At 53.9% G+C, this 25,413-nt stretch overlaps 1 long non-coding RNA gene across 1 annotated transcript; it reads left to right on the forward strand.

Annotated features, from left to right (window-relative positions):
* The first annotated feature begins 852 nt into the window (after positions 1-852).
* Positions 853-24,554, forward strand: LOC140410155 (uncharacterized). The gene is made up of 3 exons (XR_011940512.1): positions 853-948; positions 20,455-20,623; positions 24,412-24,554. It is a non-coding gene; the product is annotated as an uncharacterized lncRNA (long non-coding RNA).
* Positions 24,555-25,413: the final 859 nt, after the last annotated feature.

Below are 25,413 nucleotides of genomic sequence, written 5' to 3' on the forward strand. Positions count from 1 at the left end.
CTTCAATTCCAGTGCTCGCTGTGTCTTAAGCTGCCTGGGCCTGAGGGTTTAAAATCCCTCCCCTGAACCTCTCCATCCGTCTCTCTCTCTCTCTGTCCCTCTCTCCCTCTGACCCTCGCTTTCTTTCTGTCTCTCTCTCTCTCTCTCGCTGTGTCCCTCTCTCCCCCTCTCTTTCTTTCTGTCTCTCACTCTGTCTCTCTCTCTCTCTGACCCTCTTGGAGTTTAGTCGGGCAGCATGGTCGGCATGGGCTTAGAGGGCCGAAGGGCCTGTTCCTGTGCTGTACATTTCTTTGTTCTTTGTTGTTCTCTCTTTCTTTCTGTCTCTCTCCCTCTCTCTCTCCCATTCTGTCTACTCTCTCTCTGACCCTCTCTTTCTTTCTGTCTCTCTCTCTGTCCCTCTCTTTCTTTCTATCTATCTCCCTCTCTCTCTTTCCCGTTCTGTCTGTCTGTCTCTCTCTCTTTGTCCCTCTCTTTCTCTCTATCTCTCTCTCTCACCCTCTCTCTCCCTGTCCCTCTCTCGCTCCCTCTCTCTCTCTCTCTTTCTGTCTCTCTCTGTTCCTCTCTTTCTTTCTGTCTCTCTCTCTCTCTTTTCCTCTCTTTCTCTCTCTCTTCTCTGTCTCTCTCTCTCTCTCTCTTCTCTGTCTCTCTCTCTCTCTCTCTGTCTCTCCCTCTCTTTCCCTTCTTCATTACGAGCCTTTGAAAATGTCTCCCCCAGGTTTGTTGTGGCACAGTGTGAATCGTGGCAGTGGTTCTGATCACATTGCTTTGGACCATTTTCTATCATGGAGGGTGTTATATTAATGCATGATGTTGTTGTTCAGTTTTGATTAGCTGCCTGTGTCTCTCTCTTCACAGATGGAGAGCACATATGTCTTACAGAGTTTACACCTGCAACTGCCCCCTTTGTTCGGCAATCATTCTCCAAGCGAGAGCACACATCAACAGACAGTGAGTCCTCACCATTATACAACTGTACAAACAGCCATTCAGCCCCTCCTCCAGCCTGTTACACAGCAACAGGAGGAGGCCCCATTCAGCCCCTTCTCCAGCCTGTGACACAGGAAGAGGAGGAGGCCCCATTCAGCCCCTTCTCCAGCCTGTTACACAGGAACAGGAGGAGGCCCCATTCAGCCCCTTCTCCAGCCGGTTACACAGGAACAGGAGGAGGCCCCATTCAGCCCCTTCTCCAGCCTGTTACACAGGAACAGGAGGAGGCCCCATTCAGCCCCTTCTCCAGCCTGTTACACAGGAACAGGAGGAGGCCACATTCAGCCTCTTCTCCAGCCGGTTACACAGGAACAGGAGGAGGCCCCATTCAGCCCCTTCTCCAGCCTGTTCCACAAGAACAGGAGGAGGCCCCATTCAGCCCCTTCTCCAGCCAGTTACACAGGAACAGGAGGAGGCCCCATTCAGCCTCTTCTCCAGCCTGTTACACAGGAACAGGAGGAGGCCCCATTCAGCCCCTTCTCCAGCCCGTTACACAGGAACAGGAGGAGGCCCCATTCAACCCCTTCTCCAGCCGGTTACACAGGAACAGGAGGAGGCCCCATTCAGCCCCTTCTCCAGCCAGTTACACAGGAACAGGAGGAGGCCCCATTCAGCTCCTCCTCCAGCCTGTTACACAGGAACAGGAGGAGGCCCCATTCACACACACCCTCAGACGCACGACAGATATACATACACACCCTCGCGCAACATATTAGACACACACAGGGGCTGACACACGGGCACTCGCACATACAGGCGCTCACACACACAACACAGGCTCGCACACACAACACAGGCTCGCACACACAGGTTCACACACACACAAAACACAGGCTTGCACACAATGACACGCAGAGATACACACACACAGGCCCACACACAGGCTCACTCACATTCACACACAGCGCTGTACAGGAACAGGTGGGCGTGAACCATTCTATTTTACCCTCTGTGATGTGCCCACATTCGGTACATGCGGACCATTCAGGAACAGAGAGGACTGAATTTCCTCTTTGCCAATGTGTGGAACGCGGGTTCTCATTGTGCCAGTAAATGTCTGAGTGAACACTGCGAGCGACAAGGCAGCCTGTGGTCAACTGGTGAGGCCCAGGAGTGTATTTTTGTTGCGGTTTCAAATTCCCCTTTCTGAAAGCCATGGTCAGTGAAAGTGAAAGAGGATGTAACCGGCCCGTGAGCCCGTTTCTCATGCCTTGAGGGATGGGCCACATCCACCTCACCGAAAGCCACACACACAGGAGTGGCATTGCTCAGGAGAAGCCTGAGCTGCTAGGCCCCGTCCTCGGTCCCCGCCTGCGTCACTTGTGGACAGCGACCGGGGGCAGGAATCCCTGTCTGGTAAAGCAGGGCGTGCAGGCCATTCAACCCACTTTTCCTACACTAGCCCCTTGAAAGATTCCACCCAATTATCCCTGCTGCCCCATCCCCCCGCTCCTTTCCTGCCGTCCTTGCACAAACCGTTCCCCTCTTCAGCCGCAAGAGCTGAAGATGCAGGAGCAGGAATGGACCATTCGGCCCGTCGAGTCTGCTCCGCCATTCAATGAGATCACGAAAGATCCTGGGCGGGATTCTCCGACTTCCCGCCGGGTTCGGAGAATCCCCGGGGGAATGGGGCGGCGTGAATCCCGCCCCGCCGCTCCAGCGCCGGCTGCCGTACGCTCTGGCGCCGGTTTGCAGGCCGGCATTGGGCCGTCGCCCTGAGGCGGGAGAAGCCCGCCTGCGATGTCCCCACCATCTGCCACCGCCCTGTCAGGCCAACACCCTCTGACCCGCGACAGCTTTCCTCACCTCGTTCCTGTCCCCTTTCCCCGATCATCTTCAAACACCCCCCCGCCCCCCCCCCAACTGCCCTCACCCCCAACCCACCTCAAATAACCTTCCCTGCTCCGAGGGGAACAGTCCCAGCTTCTCCCAGTCTCTCCCACGTTAACCGACGTTTCGCACCCCCCCATCCATTCAATGCAAGATCCGTTTTCCCGGTTCACAGGATGCCCTCAATAATACGATCCCGACGGAGGGATCCCTGTCTATGTAACCTTCCAGCCCCTACAGCCCTCCCTATCTCTGTAACCTTCCAGCCCCTACAACCCTCCCTATCTCTGTAACCTCCTCCAGCCCCTACACCCCTCCCTATCTCTGTAACCTTCCAGCCCCTACAACCCTCCCTATCTCTGTAACCTTCCTCCAGCCCCTACACCCCTCCCTATCTCTGTAACCTTCCAGCCCCTACACCCCTCCCTATCTCTGTAACCTTCCTCCAGCCCCTACAACCTCCCTATCTCTGTAACCTCCTCCAGCCCTTACAACCCTCCCTATCTCTGTAACCTCCTCCAGCCCCTACAGCCCTCCCTATCTCTGTAACCTTCCTCCAGCCCCTACACCCCTCCCTATCTCTGTAACCTCCTCCAGCCCCTACAACCCTCCCTATCTCTGTAACCTCCTCCAGCCCCTACAACCCTCCCTATCTCTGTAACCTCCTCCAGCCCCTACAACACTCCCCATCTCTGTAACCTTCCTCCAGCCCCTACAACCCTCCCTATCTCTGTAACCTCCTCCAGTCCCTACAACCCTCCCTATCTCTGTAACCTCCTCCAGCCCCTACAACACTCCCTATCTCTGTAACCTTCCAGCCCCTACAACCTCCCCCTATCTCTGTAACCTTCCTCCAGCCCCTACAACCCGCCCTATCTCTGTAACCTTCCAGCCCCTACAACCCTCCCTATCTCTGTAACCTTCCAGCCCCTACAACCCTCCCTATCTCTGTAACCTTCCTCCAGCCCCTACACCCCTCCCTATCTCTGTAACCTTCCAGCCCCTACACCCCTCCCTATCTCTGTAACCTTCCTCCAGCCCCTACACCCCTCCCTATCTCTGTAACCTTCCAGCCCCTACACCCCTCCCTATCTCTGTAACCTTCCAGCCCCTACAACCCTCCCTATCTCTGTAACCTCCTCCAGCCCCTACACCCCTCCCTATCTCTGTAACCTTCCAGCCCCTACAACCCTCCCTATCTCTGTAACCTTCCTCCAGCCCCTACACCCCTCCCTATCTCTGTAACCTTCCAGCCCCTACACCCCTCCCTATCTCTGTAACCTTCCTCCAGCCCCTACAACCTCCCTATCTCTGTAACCTCCTCCAGCCCTTACAACCCTCCCTATCTCTGTAACCTCCTCCAGCCCCTACAGCCCTCCCTATCTCTGTAACCTTCCTCCAGCCCCTACACCCCTCCCTATCTCTGTAACCTCCTCCAGCCCCTACAACCCTCCCTATCTCTGTAACCTCCTCCAGCCCCTACAACCCTCCCTATCTCTGTAACCTCCTCCAGCCCCTACAACACTCCCCATCTCTGTAACCTTCCTCCAGCCCCTACAACCCTCCCTATCTCTGTAACCTCCTCCAGTCCCTACAACCCTCCCTATCTCTGTAACCTCCTCCAGCCCCTACAACACTCCCTATCTCTGTAACCTTCCAGCCCCTACAACCTCCCCCTATCTCTGTAACCTTCCTCCAGCCCCTACAACCCGCCCTATCTCTGTAACCTTCCAGCCCCTACAACCCTCCCTATCTCTGTAACCTTCCAGCCCCTACAACCCTCCCTATCTCTGTAACCTTCCTCCAGCCCCTACAACTCTCCCTATCTCTGTAACCTCCTCCAGCCCCTACAACCCTCCCTATCTCTGTAACCTCCTCCAGCCCCTACAACCCTCCCTATCTCTGTAACCTCCTCCAGCCCCTACAACACTCCCCATCTCTGTAACCTTCCTCCAGCCCCTACAACCTCCCCCTATCTCTGTAACCTTCCTCCAGCCCCTACAACCCGCCCTATCTCTGTAACCTTCCAGCCCCTACAACCCTCCCTATCTCTGTAACCTTCCAGCCCCTACAACCCTCCCTATCTCTGTAACCTTCCTCCAGCCCCTACAACTCTCCCTATCTCTGTAACCTCCTCCAGCCCCTACAACCCTCCCTATCTCTGTAACCTCCTCCAGCCCCTAAAACCTTCCCTATCTCTGTAACCTCCTCCAGCCCCTACAACACTCCCTATCTCTGTAACTTTCTCCAGCCCCTACACCCCTCCCTATCTCTGTCACCTCCTCCAGACCCTACAACCCTCACTATCTCTGTAGCCTCCTCCAGCCCCTACAACCCTATCTCTGTAACCACCTCCAGCCCCTACAACACTCCCTATCGCTGTAACCTTCCTCCAGCCCCTACAACCCTCCCCATCTCTGTTACTTCCTCCAGCCCCGACAACACTCCCTAGCTCTGTAGCTTCCTCCAGTCCCTACACCCTTCCATATCTCTGTAACCTCCTCCAGCCCCTACAACCCTCCCAATATCTGTAACCTTACTCCAGCCCCTACAACCCTCCCTATCTCTATAAACTCATCCAGCCCCTACAACTGTCCCGATCTCTGTAACCTCCTCCAGCCCCTAAAACCCTCCCTATCTCTGTAACCTTCCTCGAGCCCCTGCAACCCTCCCTATCTCTGTAACCTTCCTCCAGCCCCGACAACCCTCCCTATCTCTGTAACCTCCTCCAGCCCCTACAACCCTCCCTATCTCTGTAACCTTCCTCCAGCCCCTACAACCCTCCCTATCTCTGTAACCTTCCTCCAGCCTCTACAACCCTCCCTATCTCTGTAACCTCCTCCAGCCCCCACAACCCTCCCTATCTCTGTAACCTCCTCCAGCCACTACAAACCTCCCTATCTCTGTAACCTCCTCCAGTCCCTACACCCCTCCCTATCTCTGTAACCTCCTCCAGCCACGACAACCCTCCCTACAAGTGTAACCTCCTCCAGCCCCGACAACCCTCCCTATCTCTGTAACCTTCCTCCAGTCCCTACAACTCTCCCTATCTCTGTAACTTTCCTCCAGCCCCGAGAACCCTCCCTATCTCTGTAACCTCCTACAGACCCTACAACCCTCCCTATCACTGTAACCTTCTCCAGCCCCGACAAATCTCCCTATCTCTGTAATCTCCTCCAGCCCCTACAACACTCCCTACCTCTGTAATCTCCTCCAACCCCTACAACCCTCATATTTCAGTAACCTGCTCCAGTCTCTACAATCCTCCCCATCTCTGTAACATCCTCCAGCCCCTGCAACCCTCCCGATCTCTGTAACCTTCCTTCAGCTCCTACAACACTCCCTATCTCTGTAACTTTCCTCCAGCCCCTAGAACACTCCCTATCTCTGTAACCTCCCCCAGCCCCGACAACCCTCCCTATCACTGTACCTCCTCCAGCCCCTACACCCCTCCCTATCTCTGTAACCTCCTCCAGCCCCGACAACCCTCCCTATCTCTGTAACCCCCTCCAGCCCCGACAACCCTCCCTATCTCTGTAACCCTCTCCAGACCCGACAACCCTCCCTATCTCTGTAACCTCCTCCAGCCCCTACCTCCCTACGTATTTCAGTAACCTGCTCCAGTCCCTACAAACCTCCCTATCTCTGTAACTTCCTCCAGCCCCTACAACCCTCCCTATCTCTGTAACCTCCTCCAGCCCCTCGAACCCTGCATAGTTCAGTAGCCTCCTCCAGCCACAACAACCCTCCCTATCTCTCTAACCTCCTCAACCCCTGACAAACCTCCCTATCTCTGTAACCTCCTCCAGCCCCTACAACCCTCCCTATATCTGTAACCTCCTCCAGCCCCTACAACCCTCCCTATCTCTGTAACCTCCACCAGCCCCTACAACCCTCCCTATCTCTGTAACCTCCTCCAGTCCCTACACCCTCCCTATCTCCGTAACCTCCTCCAACCCCTACAACCCTCCCTAACTCTGTAGCCTCCTCCAGCCACAACAACCCTCCCTATCTCTCTAACCTCCTCAACCCCTGACAAACCTCCCTATGTCTGTAACCTCGTCCAGCCCCTACAACCCTCCCTATATCTGTAACCTCCTCCAGCCCCTACAACCCTCCCTAGCTCCGTAATTTCCTCCAGCCCCTACAACCCTCCCTATCTCTGTAACCTCCTCCAGTCCCTAGACCCCTCCCTATCTCTGTAACCTCCTTCAGCCCCTACAACCCTCCCTATCTCTGTAACCTTCTCCAGCCCCCACAACCTCCCTATCGCTGTAGCCTCCTCGAGCCCCTACAACCCTCCTTAGCTCTGTAACCTCCTTCAGCCCCTACAACCCTCCCCATCTCTGTTACTTCCTCCTGCCCCGACAACACTCCCTAGCTCTTTAACTTCCTTCAGCTCCTACAACCCTCCCTATCTGTAACCTTCTCCAGCCCCTGCAAACCTCCCTGTCTCTCTAAACTCCTCCAGCCCCTGCTCCCCTCCCTTTCTCTGTAACCTCCTCCAGTCCCTGAAACCCTCCCTTGCTCTGTAACTTTCTCCAGCCCCTACACCCCTCCCTATCTCTGAAACCTCCTCCAGACCCTACAACCCTCACTATCTCTGTAGCCTCCTCCAGCCCTAACAACCCTCCCTATCTCTGTAATTTTCTCCAGCCCCTACACCCCTCCCTATCTCTGTAACCTCCTCCAGATCCTACAACCCTCCCTATCTCTGTAGCCTCCTCCAGCCCCTACAGCCCTATCTCTGTAACCACCTCCAGCCCCTACAACACTCCCTATCTCTGTAATCTCCTCCAGCCCCTACAACCCTCCCTATCGCTGTAACCTTCCTCCAGCCCCTACAACCCTCCCTATCTCTGTTACTTCCTCCAGATCCGACAACACTCCCTAGCTCTGTAGCTTCCTCCAGCCCCTACACCCTTCCATATCTCTGTAACCTCCTCCAGTCCCTGAAACCCTCCCTAGTTCTGTAATTTTCTCAAGCCCCTACAACCCTCCCTATCTCTGTAACCTCCTCCTAACGCTACAACGCTCCTTCTCTCTGTAACCCCCTCTAGCCCCTACAACCCTCCTTTCCTCTGTAACCCCTTCCGGACCCTACAAACCTCCCTATCTCTGTAACCTCCTCCAGACCCAACAACGCTCCCTATCTCTTTAACCCCCTCCAGCCCCTACAACCCTCCCTATCTCTGTAACCTTTCTTCAGACCCTAGAACCCTCCCTATCTCTGTAACTTCCTCCAGCCCCTACAAACCTCCCTATCTCTGTAACCTTTCTTCAGGCCGTAGAACCCTCCCTATCTCTGTAATCTCCTCCAGATCCTACAACTCTCTCTATCTCTGTAACCACCTCCAGCCCCTACAACACTCACTATCTCTGTAATCTCTTCCAGCCCCTACAACCCTCCCGATCGCTGTAACCTTCCTCCAGACCCTACAACCCTCCCTATCTCTGTAACGTCCTCCAGCCCCCAGGACCCTCACCATCTCTGTAACCTCCTCCAGCCCCCACGACCCTCACCATCTCTGTAACCTCCTCCAGCCCCCACGACCCTCACCATCTCTGTAACCACCTCCAGCCCCTACAACACTCCCTATCTCTGTAATCTCCTCCAGCCCTTACAACCCTCCCTATCGCTGTAACCTCCTCCAGCCCCTGCACCCCTCCCTTTCTCTGTAACCTCCTCCAGTCCCTGAAACCCTCCCTTGCTCTATAACTTTCTCCAGCCCCTACAACCCTCCCTATCTCTGTCACGTACTCCAGACCCTACAAATCTCCCTATCTCTGTAAACTCCTCCAGACCCTACAAAGCTCCCTATCTCTGTAACCCCCTCCAGCCCCTACAACTCTCCCTATCTCTGTAACCTCCTCCAGACCCTACAACGCTCCCTATCTCTGTAACCCCCTCCAGCCTTCCCTATTTCTATAACCTCCTCCAGCCTCTACAACCCTCCCTATCTCTGTAGCCTCCTCCAGTCCCTGAAACCCTCCCTAGATCTGTAACTTCCTCCAGCCCCTACAATCCTCCCTATCACTGTAACCTCCTCCAGCCCCTACAATCCTCCCTATCGCTGTAGCCTCCTCGAGCCCCTACAACCCTCCTTAGCTCCGTAACCTCCTCCAGCCCCAACACCCCTCCCTATCTCTATAACTTCCTCCAGCCCCTACAACCCTCTCTATCTGTGTAACCTCCTCCAGACCCTACAACCATTCCTGTCTCTGTAACCCCCTCCAGCACTACAAACCCTCCCTAACTCTGTAACTTACTCAAGCCCCTACAAACCTCCCTATCTCTGTAACCTCTCCAGCCCCTACAACCCTCCCTACCTCTGTTACTTCCTCCAGCCCCTACAACCCTCCCTATCTCTGTACCCTCCTCCAGCCACTGCAACACTCCCTATCTCTGTAACCTCCTCCAGCCCCTACACGCCTCCCTTTCTCTGGAACCTCCTCCAGTCACTGAAACCCTCCCGAGCTCTGTAACTTTCTCCAGCCCCTACAACCCTCCCAATCTCTGTCACCTCCTCCAGACCCTAGAACTCTCCCTATCTCTGTAAACTCCTCAAGACCCTACAACACTCCCTATCTCTGTAACCCCCTCCAGCCCCTACAACCCTCACTATCTCTGGAGCTTCCTCCAGCCCCTACAACCCTCCCTATCTCTGTAACCTCCTCCAGCCCCTACACCCCTCCCTATCTCTGTAATCTCCTTCAGCCCCTACAACCCTCCCTATCTCTGTAGCCTCCTCCAGTCCCTACAATCCTCCCTATCTCTGTAACTTCCTCCAACCCCTACAACCCTTCCTGTCTCTGAAACCCCCTCCAGCCCTACAAACCCTCCCTATCTCTGTAACTTCTCCAGCCACTGCAATCCTCCCTATCTCTGTAACCTCCTCCAGCCCCTACACCCCTCCCTTTCTCTGTAACCTCCTCCAGTCCTTGAAACCCTCCCAAGCTCTGTAAACTCCTGCAGCCCCTACGACCCTCCCTATCTCTGTAGCCTCCTCCAGTTGCTGAAACCCTCCCTAGCTCTGTAACCTCCTCCAGCCCCTACAATCCTCCCTATCTCTGTAACATCGTCCAGCCCCTCCAACCCTCCCTATCTCTGTAACCTCCTCCAGCCCCTACACCCCTCCCTTTCTCTGTAACCTCCTCCAGTCCTTGAAACCCTCCCTAGCTCTGTAACCTTCTCCAGCCCCTACAACCCTCCCTATCTCTGTCACCTCCTCCAGACCCTACAACTCTCCCTATCTCTGTAACCTCCTCCAGACCCTACAACCCGCCCTATCTCTGTAACACCCTCCAGCCCCGTCAACCCTCCCTAGCTCTGTAACCTCCTCCAGCCACTACAACGCTCCCTATCTCTGTAACCCACTCCAGCCCCTACAACCCTCCTTATCTCTGTAACCCCTTCCGGCCCCTACAACCCTCCCTATCTCTGTAACCTCCTCCAGCCCCTACAGCCCTCCCTATCTCTGTAACCTCCTCCAGCCCCTACAACCCTCCCTATCTCTGTAGCCACCTCCAGTCTGAACAAACCTCCTAGTCTCTGTAACCTCCTCCAGCCCCTACACCCCTCCCTATCTCTGTACCTCCTCCAGCCCCGACAACCCTCCGTATCTCTGTAACCTTCTCCAGCCCCTACATCCCGCCCTATCTCTGTAACCTGCTCCAGTCACTACAAATCTCCCCAGCTCTGTAACCTCCTCCAGCCCCTACAACCCTCCCTATCCCTGTCACCTTCCTCCAGCTACTACAACCTTCTCTATCTCTGTAACCTTCCTCCAGCCTCTACAACCCTCCCTATTTCAGTAACCTGCTCCAGTCCCTACATTCCTCTCTATCTCTGTAACATTCCTCCAGCCCCTACAACCCTCTCTGTCTCTGTAACCTTCTTCCAGCCCCTACAACCCACCCTATCTCTGTCGCCTCCTCCAGCCCCTACAACCCTCCCTATCTCAGTAGCCTCCTCCAGCCACTACATCTCTCCCTAACTCCGTAATTTCCTCCAGCCACAGCAACCCTCCCTATCTATGTAACCGCCTCTAGCCCCTACACCCCTCCCTTTCTCTGTAACCTCCTCCAGTCCCTGAAACCCACCCTAGCTCTGTAGATTCCTCCAGCCCCTACGACCCTCCCCATCTCTGTAGCCTCCTCCAGCCCCTACAATATTCCCTATCCCTGTAACCTCCTCCAGCCCCTACAACCCTCCCTATCTCTGTAGCCTCCTCGAGCCCCTACAACCCTCCTTAGCTCTGCAACTTCCTGCAGCCCCTACAAACCTCCCTATCTCTGGAACCTCTCCAGTCCCTACAAATCTCCCTATCTCTGTAACCTCCTCCAGCCCCTACACCCCTCCCTATCTCTGTAACCTCCTCCAGCCCCTACACCCCTCCCTATCTCTGTAACTTTCTCCAGCCCCGACAACCCTCCCTCTCTCTGTAACTTCCTCCAGCCCCTACACCCCTCCATATCTCTGTAACCTCCTCCAGCCCCTGCTCCCCTCCCTTTCTCTGTAACCTCCTCCAGTCCCTGAAACCCTCCCTTGCTCTGTAACTTTCTCCAGCCCCTACACCCCTCCCTATCTCTGTAACCTCCTCCAGACCCTACAACCCTCACTATCTCTGTAGCCTCCTCCAGCCCCTACAACCCTCCCTATCTCTGTAACCACCTCCAGCCTCTACACCCCTCCCTATCTCTGTAACCTCCTCCAGTCGCTTCACCCCTCCCTATCTCTGTAACCACCTCCAGCCCCTACAACACTCCCTATCTCTGTAATCTCCTCCAGCCCCTACAACCCTCCCTATCTCAGTAACCTGCTCGAACCCCTACACCCCTCCCCATCTGTGTAACCTCCTCCAGCCCCTACAACCCTCCCAATCTCTGTAGCCTCCTCCATCCCCTACAACCCTCACTATCTTTGTAGCCTCTTCCAGCCCCGACAAACCTCCCGATCACTGCAACTTCCTCCAGCCCCTACAACCCCCCCTATCTCTGTAGCCTCCTCCAGCCCCTACAACCCTCCCTATCTCTGTAGCCTCCTCCAGCCCCTACAACCCTCCCTATCTCTGTAACGTCCTCCAGCCCCGACAGCCCTCCCTATCTCTGTAACCTCCTCCAACCCCTACAACCCTCTCTAGCTCTGTAACTCCCTCCAGCCCCGACAATACTCCCTATCTCAGTAGCCTCCTCCAGCCACAACAACCCTCCCTATCTCTCTAACCTCCTCAACCCCTGACAAACCTCCCTATCTCTGTAACCTCCTCCAGCCCCTACAACCCTCCCTATATCTGTAGCCTCCTCCAGCCCCTACAACCCTCCCTATCTCTGGAACCTTCTCCAGCACCTACAACCTTCCCTATCGCTGTAGCCTCCTCGAGCCCCTACAACCCTCCTTAGCTCTGTAACCTCCTTCAGCCCCTACAACCCTCCCCACCTCTGTTACTTCCTCCTGCCCCGACAACACTCCCTAGCTCTTTAACTTCCTTCAGCCCCTACAACCCTCCCTATCTCTGTAACCTTCTCCAGCCCCTGCAACCCTCCCTGTCTCTGTAACCTCCTCCAGCCCCTGCTCCCCTCCCTATCTCTGTAACCTCCTCCAGACCCTACAACCCTCACTATCTCTGTAGCCTCCTCCAGCCCCGACAACCCTCCCTATCTCTGTAAATTTCTCCAGCCCCTACACCCCTCCCTATCTCTGTCACCTCCTCCAGACCCTACAACCCTCACTATCTCTGTAGCCTCCTCCAGCCCCTACAACCCTATCTCTGTAACCACCTCCAGCCCCTACAACACTCCCTATCTCTGTAACCTTACTCCAGCCCCTACAACCCTCCCTATCTCTATAAACTCATCCAGCCCCTACAACTGTCCCGATCTCTGTAACCTCCTCCAGCCCCTAAAACCCTCCCTATCTCTGTAACCTTCCTCCAGCCCCTGCAACCCTCCCTATCTCTGTAACCTTCCTCCAGCCCCGACAACCTTCCCTATCTCTGTAACCTCCTCCAGCCCCTACAACCCTCCCTATCTCTGTAACCTTCCTCCAGCCCCTACAACCCTCCCTATCTCTGTAACCTTCCTCCAGCCTCTACAACCCTCCCTATCTCTGTAACCTCCTCCAGCCCCCACAACCCTCCCTATCTCTGTAACCTCCTCCAGCCACTACAAACCTCCCTATCTCTGTAACCTCCTCCAGTCCCTACACCCCTCCCTATCTCTGTAACCTCCTCCAGCCACGACAACCCTCCCTACAAGTGTAACCTCCTCCAGCCCCGACAACCCTCCCTATCTCTGTAACCTTCCTCCAGCCCCTACAACCCTCCCTATCTCTGTAACCTTCCTCCAGCCTCTACAACCCTCCCTATCTCTGTAACCTCCTCCAGCCCCCACAACACTCCCTATCTCTGTAACCTCCTCCAGCCACTACAAACCTCCCTATCTCTGTAACCTTCCTCCAGTCCCTACAACTCTCCCTATCTCTGTAACTTTCCTCCAGCCCCGAGAACCCTCCCTATCTCTGTAACCTCCTACAGACCCTACAACCCTCCCTATCACTGTAACCTTCTCCAGCCCCGACAAATCTCCCTATCTCTGTAATCTCCTCCAGCCCCTACAACACTCCCTACCTCTGTAATCTCCTCCAACCCCTACAACCCTCATATTTCAGTAACCTGCTCCAGTCTCTACAATCCTCCCCCATCTCTGTAACATCCTCCAGCCCCTGCAACCCTCCCGATCTCTGTAACCTTCCTTCAGCTCCTACAACACTCCCTATCTCTGTAACTTTCCTCCAGCCCCTAGAACACTCCCTATCTCTGTAACCTCCCCCAGCCCCTACAACCCTCCCTATCTCTGTAACCTCCTCCAGCCCCGACAACCCTCCCTATCTCTGTAACCCCCTCCAGCCCCGACAACCCTCCCTATCTCTGTAACCCCCTCCAGACCCGACAACCCTCCCTATCTCTGAAACCTCCTCCAGCCCCTACCTCCCTACGTATTTCAGTAACCTGCTCCAGTCCCTACAAACCTCCCTATCTCTGTAACTTCCTCCAGCCCCTACAACCCTCCCTATCTCTGTAACCTCCTCCAGCCCCTCGAACCCTGCATAGTTCAGTAGCCTCCTCCAGCCACAACAACCCTCCCTATCTCTCTAACCTCCTCAACCCCTGACAAACCTCCCAATCTCTGTAACCTCCTCCAGCCCCTACAACCCTCCCTATATCTGTAACCTCCTCCAGCCCTTCCAACCCTCCCTATCGCTGTAACCTCCTCCAGCCCCTGCACCCCTCCCTTTCTCTGTAACCTCCTCCAGTCCCTGAAACCCTCCCTTGCTCTATAACTTTCTCCAGCCCCTACAACCCTCCCTATCTCTGTCACGTACTCCAGACCCTACAAATCTCCCTATCTCTGTAAACTTCTCCAGACCCTACAAAGCTCCCTATCTCTGTAACCCCCTCCAGCCCCTACAACTCTCCCTATCTCTGTAACCTCCTCCAGACCCTACAACGCTCCCTATCTCTGTAACCCCCTCCAGCCTTCCCTATTTCTGTAACCTCCTCCAGCCTCTACAACCCTCCCTATCTCTGTAGCCTCCTCCAGTCCCTGAAACCCTCCCTAGATCTGTAACTTCCTCCAGCCCCTACAATCCTCCCTATCACTGTAACCTCCTCCAGCCCCTACAATCCTCCCTATCGCTGTAGCCTCCTCGAGCCCCTACAACCCTCCTTAGCTCCGTAACCTCCTCCAGCCCCAACACCCCTCCCTATCTCTATAACTTCCTCCAGCCCCTACAACCCTCTCTATCTGTGTAACCTCCTCCAGCCCCTACAACCATTCCTGTCTCTGTAACCCCCTCCAGCACTACAAACCCTCCCTAACTCTGTAACTTACTCAAGCCCCTACAAACCTCCCTATCTCTGTAACCTCTCCAGCCCCTACAACCCTCCCTACCTCTGTTACTTCCTCCAGCCCCTACAACCCTCCCTATCTCTGTAACCTCCTCCAGCCACTGCAACACTCCCTATCTCTGTAACCTCCTCCAGCCCCTACACCCCTCCCTTTCTCTGGAACCTCCTCCAGTCACTGAAACCCTCCCGAGCTCTGTAACTTTCTCCAGCCCCTACAACCCTCCCTATCTCCGTCACCTCCTCCAGACCCTAGAACTCTCCCTATCTCTGTAAACTCCTCAAGACCCTACAACACTCCCTATCTCTGTAACCCCCTCCAGCCCCAACAACCCTCACTATCTCTGGAACTTCCTCCAGCCCCTACAACCCTCCCTATCTCTGTAACCTCCTCCAGCCCCTACACCCCTCCCTATCTCTGTAATCTCCTTCAGCCCCTACGACCCTCCCTATCTCTGTAGCCTCCTCCAGTCCCTACAATCCTCCCTATCTCTGAAACATCCTCCAGCCCCTACAACCCTCCCTATTTCTGTAGCCTCCTCGAGCCCCTACAACCCTCCTTAGCTCTGTAACTTCCTCCAACCCCTACAACCCTTCCTGTCTCTGAAACCCCCTCCAGCCCTACAAACCCTCCCTATCTCTGTAACTTCTCCAGCCACTGCAATCCTCCCTATCTCTGTAACCTCCTCCAGCCCCTACACCCCTCCCTTTCTCTGTAACCTCCTCCAGTCCTTGAAACCCTCCCAAGCTCTGTAAACTCCTGCAGCCCCTACGACCCTCCCTATCTCTGTAGCCTCCTCCAGTTGCTGAAACCCTCCCTAGCTCTGTAACCTCCTCCAGCCCCTACAATCCTCCCTATCTCTGTAACATCCTCCAGCCCCTCCAACCCTCCCTATCTCTGTAACCTCCTCCAGCCCCTACACCCCTCCCTTTCTCTGTAACCTCCTCCAGTCCTTGAAACCCTCCCTAGCTCTGTAACCTTCTCCAGCCCCTACAACCCTCCCTATCTCTGTCACCTCCTCCAGACCCTACAACTCTCTCTATCTCTGTAATATTCCTCCAGCCCCTACAACCCTCTCTGTCTCTGTAACCTTCTTCCAGCCCCTACAACCCACCCTATCTCTGTCGCCTCCTCCAGCCCCTACAACCCTCCCTATCTCAGTAGCCTCCTCCAGCCACTACATCTCTCCCTAACTCCGTAATTTCCTCCAGCCCCTACAACCCTCCCTATCTCTGTAACCTCCTCCAGCCCCTACGCCCCTCCTTATCTCTGTAACCGCCTCCAGCCCCTACAACCCTCCCTAGCTCTGTAACCTCCTCCAGCCCCTACAATCCTCCCTATCTCTGTAACATCCTCCAGCCCCTACAACCCTCCCGATCTCTGTAACCTCCTCCAGCCCCTACACCCCTCCCTTTCTCTGTAACCTCCTCCAGTCCTTGAAACCCTCCCTAGCTCTGTAACCTTCTCCTGCCCCTACAACCCTCCCTATCTCTGTCACCTCCTCCAGACCCTACAACTCTCCCTATCTCTGTAACCTCCTCCAGACCCTACAACCCGCCCTATCTCTGTAACACCCTCCAGCCCCGTCAACCCTCCCTAGCTCTGTAACCTCCTCCAGCCGCTACAACGCTCCCTATCACTGTAACCCACTCCAGCCCCTACAACCCTCCTTATCTCTGTAACCCCTTCCGGCCCCTACAACCCTCCCTATCTCTGTAACCTCCTCCAGCCCCTACAGCCCTCCCTATCTCTGTAACCTCCTCCAGCCCCTACAACCCTCCCTATCTCTGTAACCACCTCCAGTCCGAACAAACCTCCTAGTCTCTGTAACCTCCTCCAGCCCCTACACCCCTCCCTATCTCTGTACCTCCTCCAGCCCCGACAACCCTCCGTATCTCTGTAACCTTCTCCAGCCCCTACATCCCGCCCTATCTCTGTAACCTGCTCCAGTCACTACAAACCTCCCCAGCTCTGTAACCTCCTCCAGCCCCTACAACCCTCCCTATCCCTGTCACCTTACTCCAGCTACTACAACCTTCTCTATCTCTGTAACCTTCCTCCAGCCTCTACAACCCTCCCTATTTCAGTAACCTGCTCCAGTCCCTACATTCCTCTCTATCTCTGTAACATTCCTCCAGCCCCTACAACCCTCTCTGTCTCTGTAACCTTCTTCCAGCCCCTACAACCCACCCTATCTCTGTCGCCTCCTCCAGCCCCTACAACCCTCCCTATCTCAGTAGCCTCCTCCAGCCACTACATCTCTCCCTAACTCCGTAATTTCCTCCAGCCCCCACAACCCTCCCTATCTCTGTAACCTCCTCCAGCCCCTACGCCCCTCCTTATCTCTGTAACCTCCTCCAGCCCCTACAACCCTCCCTATCTCTGTAACCTCCTCCAGCCACAGCAACCCTCCCTATCTATGTAACCTCCTCTAGCCCCTACACCCCTCCCTTTCTCTGTAACCTCCTCCAGTCCCTGAAACCCACCCTAGCTCTGTAGCCTCCTCCAGCCCCTACGACCCTCCCCATCTCTGTAGCCTCCTCCAGCCCCTACAATCTTCCCTATCCCTGTAACCTCCTCCAGCCCCTACAACCCTCCCTATCTCTGTAGCCTCCTCGAGCCCCTACAACCCTCCTTAGCTCTGCAACTTCCTGCAGCCCCTACAAACCTCCCTATCTCTGTAACCTCTCCAGTCCCTACAAATCTCCCTATCTCTGTAACCTCCTCCAGCCCCTACACCCCTCCCTATCTCTGTAACCTCCTCCAGCCCCTACACCCCTTCCTATCTCTGTAACTTTCTCCAGCACCGACAACCCTCCCTCTCTCTGTAACTTCCTCCAGCCCCTACACCCCTCCATATCTCTGTAACCTCCTGCAGTCCCTGAAACGCTCCCTAGTTCTGTAAATTTCTCCACCCCCTACAACCCTCCCTATCTCTGTAACCCCCTCCAGCCCCGACAACACACCCTACCTCTGTAACCTCATCCAGACCCTACATCTCTCCCTATCTCTCTATCCCCCTCCAGCCCCTACATCCCTCCCTATCTCTGTAACCTCCTCCAGACCCTACAACCCTCCCTATCTCTGTAACCTCTCCAGCCCCTACAACCCTCCCTATCTCTGTAACCTCCTCCAGCCCCTACAAACCTCCCTATCTCTGTAGCCTCCTCGAGCCCCTACAAACCCTCCCTATCTCTGTAAATTCCTCCAGCCCCTACACACCTCCTTATCTCTGCAATCTCCTCCAGTCCCTGAAACCCTCCCTAGCTCTGTAACTTTCTCCAGACCCAACAACCCTCCCTATCTCTGTCACCACCTCCAGCCCCTACAACCCTCCCTATCTCTGTCACCTCCTCCAGACCCTACAACTCTCCCTATCTCTGTAAACTTCTCCAGACCCTACAACGCTCCCTATCTCTGTAACCACCTCCAGCCCTACAAACCCTCCCGATCTCTGTCGCCTCCTCCAGTCCCTGAAACCCTCCCTAGCTCTGTCTCTTCCTCCAGCCCCTACAACCCTCACTATCTCTGTAACTTCCTCTCGTCCCTGAAACCCTCCCTAGCTCTGTAACTTCCTCCAGCCCCTTCAACCCTCCCTATCTCTGTAACCTCCTCCAGAACCTACAACGCTCCCTATCTCTGCAACTTCCTCCAGCCGCTACAACTCACCCTATCTCTGTAACCCCCTCCAGCCCCTACAACCCTCCCTATCTCTGCAACCTCCTCCAGAACCTACAACACCCCCTATCTCTGTAACCCCCTCCAGCCCCTACTACTCTCCCTATCTCTGTAACCTCCTCCAGCCCCTACAACCATCCCTATCTCTGTCACCTCCTCCAGCCCCTGAAACCCTCCCTAGCTCTGTAACCTCCTCCAGCCGCTACAACCCTCCCTATCTCTGTAACGTCCTCCAGTCTCTGAAACCCTCCCTATCTCTGTAACCTCCTCCAGTCCCTGAAACCCTCCCTAGCTCTGTAAACTCCTCCAGCCCCGACAACCCTCCCTATCTCTGTAGCCTCCTACAGCCCCACAACCTTCCTTCGCTCTGTAATCTCCTCCAGCCCCTACAACCTTCCCTAGCTCTGTTACTTCCTCCAGCCCTCACAACCCTCCCTATCTCTGTAATCTCTCCAGCCCCTACAACCCTCCCTATCTCTGTAACTTCCTCCAGCCCCGACAACCCTCCCTATCTCTGTAACCTCCTCCAGCCGCTACAACCCTTCCTGGCTCTGTAACCCCCTCCAGCCCTTGCAAACCCTCCCTATCTCCATAACCTCCTACAGCCCCTACAATCCTCCCTGTCTCTGTAACCTTCCTCCAGCCCCTACAACCCTCCCTATTTCAGTAACCTGCTCCAGTCCCGAATATCCTCCCCTATCTCTGTAACCTCCTCCAGCCCCTACAACCTACCCTATTTCTGTAACCTCCTCCAGCCCCTACAACCCTCCCTATCTCTGTAACCTACTCCATCCCCTACAACCCTCCGTATCTCTGTAACCTCCTCCAGTCCCTGAAACCCTCCCTATCTCTGTAAGCTCTTCCAGCCCCTACAACCCTCCCTATCTCTGTAGCCTCCTCCAGCCCCTGAAACCCTCCCTAGCTCTGTAACTTCCTCCAGCCGCTACAAGCCTCCCTCTCTCTGTAACCTCCTCCAGTCTCTGAAACCCTCCCTGTCTCTGTAACCTGCCTCCAGCCCCTAAAACCCTCCCTATCTCTGTAACCTCCTCCAGCCCCTACAACCCTCCCTATCTCTGTTACCTCCTCCAGCTCCTACAACCCTCTCCATCTCTGTAACCTTCCTCCAGCCCCCACAATCCTCCCTATCTTTGAAACCTCCTCCATCCCCTACAACCCTCCCTATCTCTGTAACCTCCTCCAGCCCCTACATCCCTCCCTATCTCTGTAACCTCCTCCAGCCCCGACAACCCTCCCTATCTCTGTAGCCTCCTCCAGCCGCTACAACCCTCCCTATCTCTGTAACCTCCTCCAGTCCGTACAACCCTCCCCATCTCTGTAAACTCACCCAGCCCCTACAACCCTCCCTATCTCTGGAACCGCCTCCAGCCCCTACATCACTCCCTATCTCTGTAACCTCCTCCAGCCCCTACATCCCTCCCTATCTCTGTAACCTCCTCCAGCCCCGACAACCCTCCCTATCTCTGTAGCCTCCTCCAGCCGCTACAACCCTCCCTATCTCTGTAACCTCCTCCAGTCCGTACAACCCTCCCCATCTCTGTAAACTCACCCAGCCCCTACAACCCTCCCTATCTCTGGAACCGCCTCCAGCCCCTACATCACTCCCTATCTCTGTAACCTCCTCCAGCCCCTCCAACCCTCCCTATCTCTGTGACCTCTCCGGCACCTACATCCCTCCCTATCTCTGGAACCGCCTCCAGCCCCTACATCACTCCCTATCTCTGTGACCTCTCCAGCCCCTACATCACTCCCTATCTCTGTAACCTTCCTCCAGCCCCTACAACCGCACGGTCCCTGAGGGGTTCGAGGTCAGTTGGTCTTTCGAAGAGTCGATGCAGACTCGATGGGCCGAATGGCCCGCTCCTGCCCTGTCGTGCAGGTGGGCGATGACCGACCAGGTGCTTTCGGAAGGGGCACCGGGTCAACATGGACTCGGTTCAGAGGGAAGGAGCGGGTAGGCGGTGGGATCGGCTGAATCGAGTGGCATCGTCCTCCCCCCACTCTGGGCTCTAACCTCCTCCTCTTGCCCCGCAGTTCCCAGCAGCATGGCTGACCATGTTCGACGCGGTGATGTTGCTCATTCTGATCCCGCTGAAGGACAAGGTGATCGACCCGTTCCTCCTGAAGAGGAAGCTGCTGCCGACGGCCCTGACCAAAATCAGCCTGGGGATGCTCTTCGCCATGTTCTCTGCCATCTCTGCAGGTGAGGCCGCGGGGGAGATTGGGGAGGGTAGGGAATGACCACCACCCCCCCCCCCCCACACTCCTCCGTCACCTCCCGTGGATATATCCAGCCTCAGGCTCCCGTTCCCAGGCTTGTATTCACGACCTGATGATCTTGGGAACACACAGACCCCCCCGCCCCCCCCACTCGCTCGGCCAGAGTGCTTGCTTCCCCTCTCGTAGCATCGCCCCCACTCAACAATCCCAACAGGCACCATCGCCTGTTCAGCCACCCGCTCAGGTGTTGCCAAGAGACTTTGGAGCCTAAACCCTCCCTATCGCTGTGGCCTCCTCCAGCCCCGACAACCCTCCCTATCGCTGTGGCCTCCTCCAGCCCCGACAACCCTCCCTATCGCTGTGGCCTCCTCCAGCCCCTACAACACTCCCTATCTCTGTAACTTCCTCCAGTCCCTACAACCCTGCTTTTCTCTCTGACCTCCTCCAGCCCCTACAACCCTTCCTATCTCTGTAACCTCCTCCAGCCCCCACAACCCTCCCTATCTCTGTAACCTCCTGCAGCCCCTACAACCCTCCCTATCTCCGTAACCTCCTCCATCCCCAACAACCCTCCCTATCTCTGTAACCTCTTCCAGCCCCTCAACCCTCCAGCCCCTCCAACCCACCCTATCTCTGTCACCTCCTCCAGCCCCTCCAACCCTCCCTATCTCTGTAACCTCCTCCCAGCCCCTACAACCCTCCCTATCTATGTAACCTCCTCCAACCCCTACAACCCTCCCTATCTCTGTAACCTCCTCCAGCCCCTACACCCCTCCCTATCTCTTTAACACCAGGTTAAAGTCCAACAGGTTTGTTTCGATGTCACTAGCTTTCGGAGTGCTGCTCCTTCCTCAGGTGAATGAAGAGGTCTGTTCCAGAAACACATATATAGACAAATTCAAAGATGCCAAACAATGCTAGGAATGCGAGCATTAGCAGGTGATTAAATCTTTACAGATCCAGAGATGGGGTAACCCCAGGTTAAAGAGGTGTGAATTGTATCAAGCCAGGACAGTTGGTAGGATTTTGCAGGCCAGATGGTGGGGGATGAATGTAATGCGACATGAATCCCAGGTCCCGGTTGAGGCCGCACTCATGTGTGCGGAACTTGGCTATAAGTTTCATTCTACCAACTAAATCCTACCAACTGTCCTGGCTTGAGACAATTCACACCTCTTTAACCTGGGGTTACCCCATCTCTGGATCTGTAAAGATTTAATCACCTGCTAATGCTCGCATTCCTAGCATTGTTTGGCATCTTTGAATTTGTCTATATATGTGTTTCTGGAACAGACCTCTTCATTCACCCGAGGAAGGAGCAGCGCTCCGAAAGCTAGTGACATCGAAACAAACCTGTTGGACTTTAACCTGGTGTTGTAAGACTTCTTACTGTGCTGACCCCAGTCCAACGCCGGCATCTCCACATCATATCTCTTTAACCTCCAAGAGCCCCTACAACCCTCCCTATCTCTGTCACCTCCTCCAGCCCCTACAACCCTCCCTATCTATGCAACCTCCTCCATCCCCTACAACTCGCTGACACTGGTAATCTAGTGATGGGAGACAAGGAAATAGCTGAGGAACTAAATAAGTACTTTGCGTCAGTCTTCACAGTAGAAGACATGAGTAATATCCCAACAATTCAGGAGAGTCAGGGGGCAGAGTTGAATATGGTAGCCATCACAAAGGAGAAAGTGCTAGAGAAACTAAGAAGTCTAAAAATTGATAAATCTCCGGGCCCAGATGGGCTACATCCTAGAGTTCTAAAGGAGATAGCTGAAGAAATGGAGGAGGCGTTGGTGATGATGTTTCAAAAGTCACTGGAGTCAGGGAAAGTACCAGAGGATTGGAAAATCGCTGTTGTTACCCCCCTGTTCAAGAAGGGAACAAGGAAAAAGATGGAAAATTATAGACCAATTAGCCTAACCTCGGTTGTTGGCAAGATTCTAGAATCCATTGTTAAGGATGAGATTTCTAAATTATTGGAAGTGCAGGGTCGGATTAGGACAAGTCAGCATGGATTTAGTAAGGGGAGGTCGTGCCTGACAAACCTGTTAGAGTTCTTTGAAGAGATAACAAATAGGTTAGACCAAGGAGAGCCAATGGATGTTATCTATCTTGACTTCCAAAAGGCCTTTGATAAGGTGCCTCACGGGAGACTGCTGTGTAAAATAAGGGCCCATGGTATTCGAGGCAAGGTACTAACATGGATTGACGATTGGCTGTCAGGCAGAAGGCAGAGAGTTGGGATAAAAGGTTCTTTTTCGGAATGGCAACCGGTGACGAGTGGTGTCCTGCAGGGTTCAGTGTTGGGGCCACAGCTGTTCTCTTTATATATTAACGATCTAGATGACGGGACTGGGGGCATTCTGGCTAAGTTTGCCGATGATACAAAGATAGGTGGAGGGGCAGGTAGTATGGAGGATGTGGGGAGGCTGCAGAAAGATTTAGACAGTTTAGGAGAGTGGTCCAAGAAATGGCTGATGAAATTCAACGTGGGCAAGTGCGAGGTCTTGCACTTTGGAAAAAAGAATAGAGGCATGGACTATTTTCTAAACGGTGACAAAATCCATGATGCTGAAGTGCAAAGGGACTTGGGAGTCCTAGTCCAGGATTCTCTAAAGGTAAACTTGCAGGTTGAGTCCGTAATTAAGAAAGCAAATGCAATGTTGTCAATTATCTCAAGAGGCTTGGAATATAAAAGCAGGGATGTACTTCTGAAACTTTATAAAGCATTAGTTAGGCCCCATTTAGAATACTGTGAGCAATTTTGGGCCCCACACCTCAGTAAGGACATACTGGCACTGGAGCGGGTCCAGCGGAGATTCACACGGATGATCCCAGGAATGGTAGGCCTAACATACGATGAACGTCTGAGGATCCTGGGATTATATTCATTGGAGTTTAGGAGGTTGAGGGGAGATCTAATAGAAACTGACAAGATAATGAATGGCTTAGATAGGGTTGTGGGGATGGGGTGGAGGTGTTGACCTTGGGTAGGGTGCTCTTTCCAAGAGCCGGTGCAGACTCAATGGGCCGAATGGCCTCCTTCTGCACTGTAAATTCTATATAAAATATAGGGTGGACGTAGAGAAGTTGTTTCCATTAGCTGGGGACACGAGGACCCGGTGGGCACAGCCTTAGAATAAAAGGGAGTTTTTCTGTCTTCGAACAGAGATGAGGAGAAATTTCTTCAGCCAGAGAGTGGTGGGTCTGTGGAATTCATTGCCACAGAGGGCGGTGTAGGCCGGGACGTTGAGTGTCTTTAAGACTCAAGTTGATAAATTCTTGATTTCTCGAGGAATTAAGGGCTATGGAGAGAGAGCGGGTAAATGGAGTTGAAATCAGCCATGATTGAATGGTGGAGAGGACTCAATGGGCCGAATGGCCTTACTTCCGCTCCTATGTCTTATGGTCTTAACTCACTCTATCTCTGCCTCCAATTCGAGTCCTTTCCAGCATCGCTGTCTCTGCCTTCAACTGCCTCGTTCCTAATCTCTGGACTCCACCCAGTACAAAACCTATCCTTGCCTCCCTTTCTGATGCTTGTCGACACCTGACAAACCTGTACCTGATGAAGCTTTGTCTAATGGTGCCGGCTGTGATATTTGTAATTGATACCTCCCTATGAGGCACCAGTGGATGTTACCCCTGTGTTACAGTCAGAATTTAAATATGAGATACCCTTCGGGTTTGGCTTTGCATTGACGATCTGGGTCTTTAACCTCTGTATTTTCATGGACCTCTTTTTCCCTCACCCTGCCGTGATAGGTGTGTTGGAAAGCCAGCGTCTCATTCACATAGGAAACAATGACACCATAAGTCAGCAGGTGGGGAATACAACATTTACAGCAGCTCGTCTCACTGTGTGGTGGCAGGTACCACAATACTTCCTCATCGGAGTCAGCGAAATATTCGCCAGTATTCCAGGTAACAACATCAGTGTGTTGTCAAGTATTGTTAATGTTTGTTATTGTCAATATTTGTTACTGTCAATTATGAATGTTTGTTGTTGTCAATTACATTGTTGATGTTTGTTATTGTCAATTACATTGTTAATGTTTGTTATTGTCAATTACATTGTTAATGTTTCTTACTGTCAATTACATTGTTAATGTTTGTTATTGTCAATTACATTGTTAATGTTTGTTATTGTCAATTACATTGTTAATGTTTCTTATGGTCAATTACATTGTGAATGTTTGTTATTGTCAATTACATTGTTAATGTTTGTTACCTGTGGAGTACAGGTCCACAGATCACTGAAAGGGGCTACACAGGTGGAGAAGGTAGTCAAGAAGGCATACGGCATGCTTGCCTTCATTGGCCGGGGCATTGAGTATAAGAATTGGCAAGTCATGTTGCAGCTGTATAGAACCTTAGTTAGGCCACACTTGGAGTATAGTGTTCAATTCTGGTCGCCACACTACCAGAAGGATGTGGAGGCTTTAGAGAGGGTGCAGAAGAGATTTACCAGAATGTTGCCTGGTATGGAGGGCATAAGCTATGAGGAGCGATTGAATAAACTCGGTTTGTTCTCACTGGAACGAAGGAGGTTGAGGGGCGACCTGATAGAGGTATACAAAATTATGAGGGGCATAGACAGAGTGGATAGTCAGAGGCTTTTCCCCAGGGTAGAGGGGTCAATTACTAGGGGGCATAGGTTTAAGGTGAGAGGGGCAAAGTTTAGAGTAGATGTACGAGGCAAGTTTTTTACGCAGAGGGTAGTGGGTGCCTGGAACTCACTACCGGAGGAGGTAGTGGAGGCAGGGA

The sequence above is a fragment of the Scyliorhinus torazame genome, chromosome 4 (genome assembly GCF_047496885.1).
Source record: "Scyliorhinus torazame isolate Kashiwa2021f chromosome 4, sScyTor2.1, whole genome shotgun sequence".
In the NCBI taxonomy this organism is placed as follows: Eukaryota; Metazoa; Chordata; class Chondrichthyes; order Carcharhiniformes; family Scyliorhinidae; genus Scyliorhinus; species Scyliorhinus torazame.